Source organism: Pleurodeles waltl, chromosome 6, assembly GCF_031143425.1.
Source record: "Pleurodeles waltl isolate 20211129_DDA chromosome 6, aPleWal1.hap1.20221129, whole genome shotgun sequence".
Lineage (NCBI taxonomy): Eukaryota > Metazoa > Chordata > Amphibia > Caudata > Salamandridae > Pleurodeles > Pleurodeles waltl.
The window spans coordinates 385,726,500-385,737,449 of record NC_090445.1 but is presented as its reverse complement, the minus strand read 5'-3'; the positions used below and the strand labels follow the sequence as shown (position 1 = coordinate 385,737,449).

General features: G+C 39.9%; 4 non-coding genes across 4 annotated transcripts; all 4 read left to right on the top strand.

The window, feature by feature from the left end:
• Positions 1–466: 466 nt before the first annotated feature.
• TRNAI-UAU (transfer RNA isoleucine (anticodon UAU)) lies at positions 467–561 on the top strand. The gene is made up of 2 exons: positions 467–504; positions 526–561. It is a non-coding gene; the product is annotated as a tRNA-Ile (tRNA).
• A 4,689-nt stretch (positions 562–5,250) lies between these two features.
• TRNAI-UAU (transfer RNA isoleucine (anticodon UAU)) lies at positions 5,251–5,345 on the top strand. Its single transcript has 2 exons — positions 5,251–5,288; positions 5,310–5,345. It is a non-coding gene; the product is annotated as a tRNA-Ile (tRNA).
• A 2,308-nt stretch (positions 5,346–7,653) lies between these two features.
• Positions 7,654–7,748, top strand: TRNAI-UAU (transfer RNA isoleucine (anticodon UAU)). The gene is made up of 2 exons: positions 7,654–7,691; positions 7,713–7,748. It is a non-coding gene; the product is annotated as a tRNA-Ile (tRNA).
• A 2,309-nt stretch (positions 7,749–10,057) lies between these two features.
• TRNAI-UAU (transfer RNA isoleucine (anticodon UAU)) lies at positions 10,058–10,152 on the top strand. Its single transcript has 2 exons — positions 10,058–10,095; positions 10,117–10,152. It is a non-coding gene; the product is annotated as a tRNA-Ile (tRNA).
• The last annotated feature ends 798 nt before the right edge of the window (positions 10,153–10,950 follow it).

Genomic DNA, 10,950 nt, shown 5'->3' with positions numbered 1-10,950 from the left:
ATGCAGAGCACACTGTATGGGCAGTCCGCCACCTTAACCACTCACCCACTTCATCCACCCTGGAACAGGATTTAAAGCATTTGTACACACGAGGTACTCTGTTGACACTAATCTGTAGCTAAAATGAAAACAGTTGAAGTAAGATATCCAACTACCCACCTTCCCCCAACTTGGGTCCAACATATCATTTTCTGGCTAAATTCCTACTTTGTGCTTATGAGACATAACAATTAGATTCCCCTAGACTTTGTCGGAACTGACGAGATATAATTGAATGTGGTTTTCAAAAGACTGAATTTTATGTTACAGGACAATTATAGAATCTTTTCCGGTTCCACTGTAATTGTAGTAATCAGGGTAACATGTTTGCATGTGAGCTGATCTTGCATACGGTATGTTGATGACGATCCTGTCGTCTACTAAGTCACCTCTAGGTGGCGCAGTTGGACTCATGGTGTATGTGTGAGCTCCAGTGGCGCAATCGGTTAGCGCGCGGTACTTATACAGCAGTACTTGCACTGAGCCATGCCGAGGTTGTGAGTTTGAGCCTCACCTGGAGCAACTGCATTATCTTTTTTAAATCATTTCAATGAAAGGAAAAATTAAACTCAGATTAAAGATGGCGCTTGCTAAAGATTATTTACTTCTATTCAGAATCTTCCTGTCTAACTCCTCCGGGTCCCTAGGATCACATCGCCTTCGGGACGATTCGTTTCACTGCATTATGATGTGCTGACTTGTGAACTATGCATTCACATCAGTGTATTCAAAAAGAAATTTGCTAAATAACAAGAATAATAAAAACAGTATAGTCGCATGAATAGCCATAAATTGAAGAGCTGCAAAAAATGTCGATCAACCAAATTGAATAAAATATAACTCATATAAATGGCAAAAGGATAGCATCATCACACAAAGGCCTTAGCCAAATATGCTATTCCTCTAAAGTAGATTGTACCTCTTGTGTGCTGTGATTGTTCCTCCAATACAAAATTCATTTTTAATTTGTCTGCAATTTTGAAAAATAATGCCTGCTAGAAGTCAACTTTTTAAAATGATTTCATTCATGACACGTATTTCTCTAACCTGTGATTGTGGTCCATGCTCAATTTCTCTTTTCCTCATCCCCATCCTGATTCTACTTCTTGAGACACCAGGTTCACTTCTTTATCCACCCCAACCAATCAAGGTCACCAAATCTATCAAACAAGTCTGCCTGCATTCACTTTCACTTAAAGTACAAGATAAGTTGTATCATTTGAACAGAGAGCATGAGAAAAGGAAGTTTATGGTGAGTGGTGGCTGGGGTTTTGAGGATTCACCTCATTTTCCTGAGAGCCGAGGTATCTGGGAGCTATAGTGTTTTGAGAGGAAAGAAATTAAAATCTCCAAGGTGCCACTGCTCGAGCCCTATAACGCTCGTTATGTGGAAGCAGATTGAGCAGAAAGAGAGGTCAGATACTCGCTCAACCTTTCCAAGGGACGGTAAACATTGAGTTATTATCTGGTTTTGCCTTGCAGGGTGAGAACAGCGTTTGTCAGGCAATCGGAAGGGGAGACGAATGAGTCGTAGTTCTCTGGTATTATTCAAGTCTTCTTGTTAAGATAAAAGCAGAAAAGGGAACGTTGACAATAAGCAAGCTTAAAACGAGGTGTGATTCCTAGGTGAAATAACTTGAAAAGAGTTAAGATTTAAAAGATAAACAGAAGACCCTGATGAGGATTGAACTCGTGTCCCCTGGTTCCAAAAAATTAGTGCTTTGCCACTGAGCTACAAAGCCAGACGGTTTCCGATCTCAGAGTGCCATATGTAGTCTTAAGGCAGAATGTGGCCAGCTGTGACTTTCAGAGTATGAGTGGAAGCCTATGTACTTATGAATGTCAACATATAGGCACAAATTAAACTACATTCTTAAGGCACTTTTCTTGGAAGGTGGCAAAACTCTATATTCTTAGGAGAATATTAAAGTACTCACATTACTCAGGATATGGATATCAGTAGTTAGTATCTCTGCAATCTGAGACATTTACAGGAAACTGCTCATCAGAAGGGATATGTCAGTGCAGGGCAGACATAAATAAATGGCTCTTCAAACAGCTGACACTTTAGTAGTAAGAGCTGCTTTCTATTCCTTCCAGATATCCAAACTAAGTTGAAGGCCATGCTTGAAGGAAAGACATTCTTCTGGGCTCTCCATGAAAGACTAACTTTCTAATAAACACAACACCCTCTATTTTATTTAATGTATTTGCTACAATGGATTAGCCAGATGGGATCATCTAACGATTTCTGGATGTGTCTCGAAAGAGAGCGTAATTATACTGGGAGCAGTGCTGACCTTCAAAAACCAACATGATCGGACTTTGACGATGGTGGGATTTGTATCCACACATGCAGAGCACACTGTATGGGCAGTCCGCCACCTTAACCACTCACCCACTTCATCCACCCTGTAACATGATTTAAAGCATTTGTACACACGAGGTACTCTGTTGACACTAGTCTGTAGCTAAAATGAAAACAGTTGAAGTAAGATATCCAACTACCCACCTTCCCCCAACTTGGGTCCAACATATCATTTTCTGGCTAAATTCCTCCTTTGTGCTTATGAGACATTACAATTAGATTCCCCTAGACTTTGTCGGAACTGACGAGATATAATTGAATGTGGTTTTCAAAAGACTGAATTTTATGTTACAGGACAATTACAGAATCTTTTCCGGTTCCACTGTAATTGTAGTAATCAGGGTAACATGTTTGCATGTGAGCTGATCTTGCATACGGTATGTTGATGACGATCCTGTCGTCTATTAAGTCACCTCTAGGTCACGCAGTTGGACTCATGGTGTATGTGTGAGCTCCAGTGGCGCAATCCATTAGCGCGCGGTACTTATACAGCAATACTTGCACTGAGCCATGCCGAGGTTGTGAGCTCGAGCAACTGCATTATCTTTTTTAAATCATTACACTGAAAGGAAAAATTAAACTCAGATTAAAGATGGCGCTTGCTAAAGATTATTCACTTCTATTCAGAATCTTCCTGTCTGACTCCTCCGGGTCCCTAGGATCACATCGCCTTCGGGACGATTCGTTTCACTGCATTATGATGTGCTGACTTGTGAACTATGCATTCACATCAGTGTATTCAAAAAGAAATTTGCTAAATAACAAGAATAATAAAAACAGTATAGTCGCATGAATAGCCATAAATTGAAGAGCTGCAAAAAATGTTGATCAACCAAATTGAATAAAATATAACTCATATAAATGGCAAAAGGATAGCATCATCACACAAAGGCCTTAGCCAAATATGCTATTCCTCTAAAGTAGATTGTACCTCTTGTGTGCTGTGATTGTTCCTCCAATACAAAATTCATTTTTAATTTGTCTGCAATTTTGAAAAATAATGCCTGCTAGAAGTCAACTTTTTAAAATGATTTCATTCATGGCACGTATTTCTCTAACCTGTGATTGTGGTCCATGCTCAATTTCTCTTTTCCTCATCCCCATCCTGATTCTACTTCTTGAGACACCAGGTTCACTTTTTTATCCACCCCAACCAATCAAGGTCACCAAATCTATCAAACAAGTCTGCCTGCATTCACTTTCACTTTAAGTACAAGATAAGTTGTATCATTTGAACAGAGAGCATGAGAAAAGGAAGTTTATGGTGAGTGGTGGCTGGGGTTTTGAGGATTCACCTCATTTTCCTGAGAGCCGAGGTATCTGGGAGCTATAGTGTTTTGAGAGGAAATAAATTAAAATCTCCAAGGTGCCACTGCTCGAGCCCTATAACGCTCGTTATGTGGAAGCAGATTGAGCAGAAAGAGAGGTCAGATACTCGCTCAACCTTTCCAAGGGACGGTAAACATTGAGTTATTATCTGGTTTTGCCTTGCAGGGTGAGAACAGCGTTTGTCAGGCGTTTGTCAGGCAATCGGAAGGGGAGACGAATGAGTCGTAGTTCTCTGGTATTATTCAAGTCTTCTTGCTAAGATAAAAGTAGAAAAGGGAACGTTGACAATAAGCAAGCTTAAAACGAGGTGTGATTCCTAGGTGAAATAACTTGAAAAGAGTTAAGATTTAAAAGATAAACAGAAGATCCTGATGAGGATTGAACTCGTGTCCCCTGGTTCCAAAAAATCAGTGCTTTGCCACTGAGCTACAAAGCCGGAGGATTTCCATATCTCAGAGTGCCATATGTAGTCTTAAGGCAGAATGTGGCCAGCTGTGAGTTTCAGAGTATGAGTGGAAACCTATGTACTTATGAATGTCAACATATAGGCACACATTAAACTACATTCTTAAGGCACTTTTCGTGGAAGGTGGCAAAACTCTATATTCTTAGGAGAATATTAAAGAACTCACATTACTCAGGATATGGATATCAGTAGTTAGTATCTCTGCAATCTGAGACATTTACAGGAAACTACTCATCAGAAGGGATATGTCAGTGCAGGGCAGACATAAATAAATGGCTCTTCAAACAGCTGACACTTTAGTAGTAAGAGCTGCTTTCTATTCCTTCCAGATATCCAAACTAAGTTGAAGGCCATGCTTGAAGGAAAGACATTCTTCTGGGCTCTCCATGAAAGACTAACTTTCTAATAAACACAACACCCTCTATTTTATTTAATGTATTTGCTACAATGGATTAGCCAGATGGGATCATCTAACGATTTCTGGATGTGTCTCGAAAGAGAGCGTAATTATACTGGGAGCAGTGCTGACCTTCAAAAACCAACATGATCGGACTTTGACGATGGTGGGATTTGTATCCACACATGCAGAGCACACTGTATGGGCAGTCCGCCACCTTAACCACTCACCCACTTCATCCACCCTGTAACATGATTTAAATCATTTGTACACACGAGGTACTCTGTTGAGAATAGTCTGTAGCTAAAATGAAAACAGTTGAAGTAAGATATCCAACTACCCACCTTCCCCCAACTTGGGTCCAACATATCATTTTCTGGCTAAATTCCTCCTTTGTGCTTATGAGACATAACAATTAGATTCCCCTAGACTTTGTCGGAACTGACGAGATATAATTGAATGTGGTTTTCAAAAGACTGAATTTTATGTTACAGGACAATTATAGAATCTTTTCCGGTTCCACTGTAATTGTAGTAATCAGGGTAACATGTTTGCATGTGAGCTGATCTTGCATACGGTATGTTGATGACGATCCTGTCGTCTATTAAGTCACCTCTAGGTCACGCAGTTGGACTCATGGTGTATGTGTGAGCTCCAGTGGCGCAATCGATTAGCGCGCGGTACTTATACAGCAATACTTGTACTGAGCCATGCCGAGGTTGTGAGTTCGAGCCTCACCTCGAGCAACTGCATTATCTTTTTTAAATCATTACACTGAAAGGAAAAATTAAACTCAGATTAAAGATGGCGCTTGCTAAAGATTATTCACTTCTATTCAGAATCTTCCTGTCTGACTCCTCCGGGTCCCTAGGATCACATCGCCTTCGGGACGATTCGTTTCACTGCATTATGATGTGCTGACTTGTGAACTATGCATTCACATCAGTGTATTCAAAAAGAAATTTGCTAAATAACAAGAATAATAAAAACAGTATAGTCGCATGAATAGCCATAAATTGAAGAGCTGCAAAAAATGTTGATCAACCAAATTGAATAAAATATAACTCATATAAATGGCAAAAGGATAGCATCATCACACAAAGGCCTTAGCCAAATATGCTATTCCTCTAAAGTAGATTGTACCTCTTGTGTGCTGTGATTGTTCCTCCAATACAAAATTCATTTTTAATTTGTCTGCAATTTTTAAAAATAATGCCTGCTAGAAGTCAACTTTTTAAAATGATTTCATTCATGACACGTATTTCTCTAACCTGTGATTGTGGTCCATGCTCAATTTCTCTTTTCCTCATCCCCATCCTGATTCTACTTCTTGAGACACCAGGTTCACTTTTTTATCCACCCCAACCAATCAAGGTCACCAAATCTATCAAACAAGTCTGCCTGCATTCACTTTCACTTTAAGTACAAGATAAGTTGTATCATTTGAACAGAGAGCATGAGAAAAGGAAGTTTATGGTGAGTGGTGGCTGGGGTTTTGAGGATTCACCTCATTTTCCTGAGAGCCGAGGTATCTGGGAGCTATAGTGTTTTGAGAGGAAAGAAATTAAAATCTCCAAGGTGCCACTGCTCGAGCCCTATAACGCTCGTTATGTGGAAGCAGATTGAGCAGAAAGAGAGGTCAGATACTCGCTCAACCTTTCCAAGGGACGGTAAACATTGAGTTATTATCTGGTTTTGCCTAGCAGGGTGAGAACAGCGTTTGTCAGGCGTTTGTCAGGCAATCGGAAGGGGAGACGAATGAGTCGTAGTTCTCTGGTATTATTCAAGTCTTCTTGCTAAGATAAAAGTAGAAAAGGGAACGTTGACAATAAGCAAGCTTAAAACGAGGTGTGATTCCTAGGTGAAATAACTTGAAAAGAGTTAAGATTTAAAAGATAAACAGAAGATCCTGATGAGGATTGAACTCGTGTCCCCTGGTTCCAAAAAATCAGTGCTTTGCCACTGAGCTACAAAGCCGGAGGATTTCCATATCTCAGAGTGCCATATGTAGTCTTAAGGCAGAATGTGGCCAGCTGTGAGTTTCAGAGTATGAGTGGAAACCTATGTACTTATGAATGTCAACATATAGGCACACATTAAACTACATTCTTAAGGCACTTTTCGTGGAAGGTGGCAAAACTCTATATTCTTAGGAGAATATTAAAGAACTCACATTACTCAGGATATGGATATCAGTAGTTAGTATCTCTGCAATCTGAGACATTTACAGGAAACTACTCATCAGAAGGGATATGTCAGTGCAGGGCAGACATAAATAAATGGCTCTTCAAACAGCTGACACTTTAGTAGTAAGAGCTGCTTTCTATTCCTTCCAGATATCCAAACTAAGTTGAAGGCTATGCTTGAAGGAAAGACATTCTTCTGGGCTCTCCATGAAAGACTAACTTTCTAATAAACACAACACCCTCTATTTTATTTAATGTATTTGCTACAATGGATTAGCCAGATGGGATCATCTAACGATTTTTGGATGTGTCTCGAAAGAGAGCGTGATTATACTGGGAGCAGTGCTGACCTTCAAAAACCAACATGATCGGACTTTGACGATGGAGGGATTTGTATCCACACATGCAGAGCACACTGTATGGGCAGTCCGCCACCTTAACCACTCACCCACTTCATCCACCCTGTAACAGGATTTAAAGCATTTGTACACATGAGGTACTCTGTTGACACTAGTCTGTAGCTAAAATGAAAACAGTTGAAGTAAGATATCCAACTACCCACCTTCCCCCAACTTGGGTCCAACATATCATTTTCTGGCTAAATTCCTCCTTTGTGCTTATGAGACATAACAATTAGATTCCCCTAGACTTTGTCGGAACTGACAAGATATAATTGAATGTGGTTTTCAAAAGACTGAATTTTATGTTACAGGACAATTATAGAATTTTTTCCGGTTCCACTGTAATTGTAGTAATCAGGGTAACATGTTTGCATGTGAGCTGATCTTGCATACGGTATGTTGATGACGATCCTGTCGTCTACTAAGTCACCTCTAGGTGGCGCAGTTGGACTCATGGTGTTGTGTGAGCTCCAGTGGCGCAATCGGTTAGCGCGCGGTACTTATACAGCAGTACTTGCACTGAGCCATGCCGAGGTTGTGAGTTCGAGCCTCACCTGGAGCAACTGCATTAACTTTTTTAAATCATTTCAATGAAAGGAAAAATTAAACTCAGATTAAAGATGGCGCTTGCTAAAGATTATTTACTTCTATTCAGAATCTTCCTGTCTAACTCCTCCGGGTCCCTAGGATCACATCACCTTCGGGACGATTCGTTTCACTGCATTATGATGTGCTGACTTGTGAACTATGCATTCACATCAGTGTATTCAAAAATAAATTTGCTAAATAACAAGAATAATAAAAACAGTATAGTCGCATGAATAGCCATAAATTGAAGTGCTGCAAAAAATGTTGATCAACCAAATTGAATAAAATATAACTCATATAAATGGCAAAAGGATAGCATCATCACACAAAGGCCTTAGCCAAATATGCTATTCCTCTAAAGTAGATTGTACCTCTTGTGTGCTGTGATTGTTCCTCCAATACAAAATTCATTTTTAATTTGTCTGCAATTTTGAAAAATAATGCCTGCTAGAAGTCAACTTTTTAAAATGATTTCATTCATGACACGTATTTCTCTAACCTGTGATTGTGGTCCCTGCTCAATTTCTCTTTTCCTCATCCCCATCCTGATTCTACTTCTTGAGACACCAGGTTCACTTCTTTATCCATCCCAACCAATCAAGGTCACCAAATCTATCAAACAAGTCTGCCTGCATTCACTTTCACTTTAAGTACAAGATAAGTTGTATCATTTGAACAGAGAGCATGAGAAAAGGAAGTTTATGGTGAGTGGTGGCTGGGGTTTTGAGGATTCACCTCATTTTCCTGAGAGCCGAGGTATCTGGGAGCTATAGTGTTTTGAGAGGAAATAAATTAAAATCTCCAAGGTGCCACTGCTCGAGCCCTATAACGCTCGTTATGTGGAAGCAGATTGAGCAGAAAGAGAGGTCAGATACTCGCTCAACCTTTCCAAGGGACGGTAAACATTGAGTTATTATCTGGTTTTGCCTTGCAGGCTGAGAACAGCGTTTGTCAGGCGTTTGTCAGGCAATCGGAAGGGGAGACGAATGAGTCGTAGTTCTCTGGTATTATTCAAGTCTTCTTGCTAAGATAAAAGTAGAAAAGGGAACGTTGACAATAAGCAAGCTTAAAACGAGGTGTGATTCCTAGGTGAAATAACTTGAAAAGAGTTAAGATTTAAAAGATAAACAGAAGATCCTGATGAGGATTGAACTCGTGTCCCCTGGTTCCAAAAAATCCGTGCTTTGCCACTGAGCTACAAAGCCGGAGGATTTCCATATCTCACAGTGCCATATGTAGTCTTAAGGCAGAATGTGGCCAGCTGTGAGTTTCAGAGTATGAGTGGAAACCTATGTACTTATGAATGTCAACATATAGGCACACATTAAACTACATTCTTAAGGCACTTTTCGTGGAAGGTGGCAAAACTCTATATTCTTAGGAGAATATTAAAGAACTCACATTACTCAGGATATGGATATCAGTAGTTAGTATCTCTGCAATCTGAGACATTTACAGGAAACTACTCATCAGAAGGGATATGTCAGTGCAGGGCAGACATAAATAAATGGCTCTTCAAACAGCTGACACTTTAGTAGTAAGAGCTGCTTTCTATTCCTTCCAGATATCCAAACTAAGTTGAAGGCCATGCTTGAAGGAAAGACATTCTTCTGGGCTCTCCATGAAAGACTAACTTTCTAATAAACACAACACCCTCTATTTTATTTAATGTATTTGCTACAATGGATTAGCCAGATGGGATCATCTAACGATTTCTGGATGTGTCTCGAAAGAGAGCGTAATTATACTGGGAGCAGTGCTGACCTTCAAAAACCAACATGATCGGACTTTGACGATGGTGGGATTTGTATCCACACATGCAGAGCACACTGTATGGGCAGTCCGCCACCTTAACCACTCACCCACTTCATCCACCCTGTAACATGATTTAAATCATTTGTACACACGAGGTACTCTGTTGAGAATAGTCTGTAGCTAAAATGAAAACAGTTGAAGTAAGATATCCAACTACCCACCTTCCCCCAACTTGGGTCCAACATATCATTTTCTGGCTAAATTCCTCCTTTGTGCTTATGAGACATAACAATTAGATTCCCCTAGACTTTGTCGGAACTGACGAGATATAATTGAATGTGGTTTTCAAAAGACTGAATTTTATGTTACAGGACAATTATAGAATCTTTTCCGGTTCCACTGTAATTGTAGTAATCAGGGTAACATGTTTGCATGTGAGCTGATCTTGCATACGGTATGTTGATGACGATCCTGTCGTCTATTAAGTCACCTCTAGGTCACGCAGTTGGACTCATGGTGTATGTGTGAGCTCCAGTGGCGCAATCGATTAGCGCGCGGTACTTATACAGCAATACTTGTACTGAGCCATGCCGAGGTTGTGAGTTCGAGCCTCACCTCGAGCAACTGCATTATCTTTTTTAAATCATTACACTGAAAGGAAAAATTAAACTCAGATTAAAGATGGCGCTTGCTAAAGATTATTCACTTCTATTCAGAATCTTCCTGTCTGACTCCTCCGGGTCCCTAGGATCACATCGCCTTCGGGACGATTCGTTTCACTGCATTATGATGTGCTGACTTGTGAACTATGCATTCACATCAGTGTATTCAAAAAGAAATTTGCTAAATAACAAGAATAATAAAAACAGTATAGTCGCATGAATAGCCATAAATTGAAGAGCTGCAAAAAATGTTGATCAACCAAATTGAATAAAATATAACTCATATAAATGGCAAAAGGATAGCATCATCACACAAAGGCCTTAGCCAAATATGCTATTCCTCTAAAGTAGATTGTACCTCTTGTGTGCTGTGATTGTTCCTCCAATACAAAATTCATTTTTAATTTGTCTGCAATTTTTAAAAATAATGCCTGCTAGAAGTCAACTTTTTAAAATGATTTCATTCATGACACGTATTTCTCTAACCTGTGATTGTGGTCCATGCTCAATTTCTCTTTTCCTCATCCCCATCCTGATTCTACTTCTTGAGACACCAGGTTCACTTTTTTATCCACCCCAACCAATCAAGGTCACCAAATCTATCAAACAAGTCTGCCTGCATTCACTTTCACTTTAAGTACAAGATAAGTTGTATCATTTGAACAGAGAGCATGAGAAAAGGAAGTTTATGGTGAGTGGTGGCTGGGGTTTTGAGGATTCACCTCATTTTCCTGAGAGCCGAGGTATCTGGGAGCTATA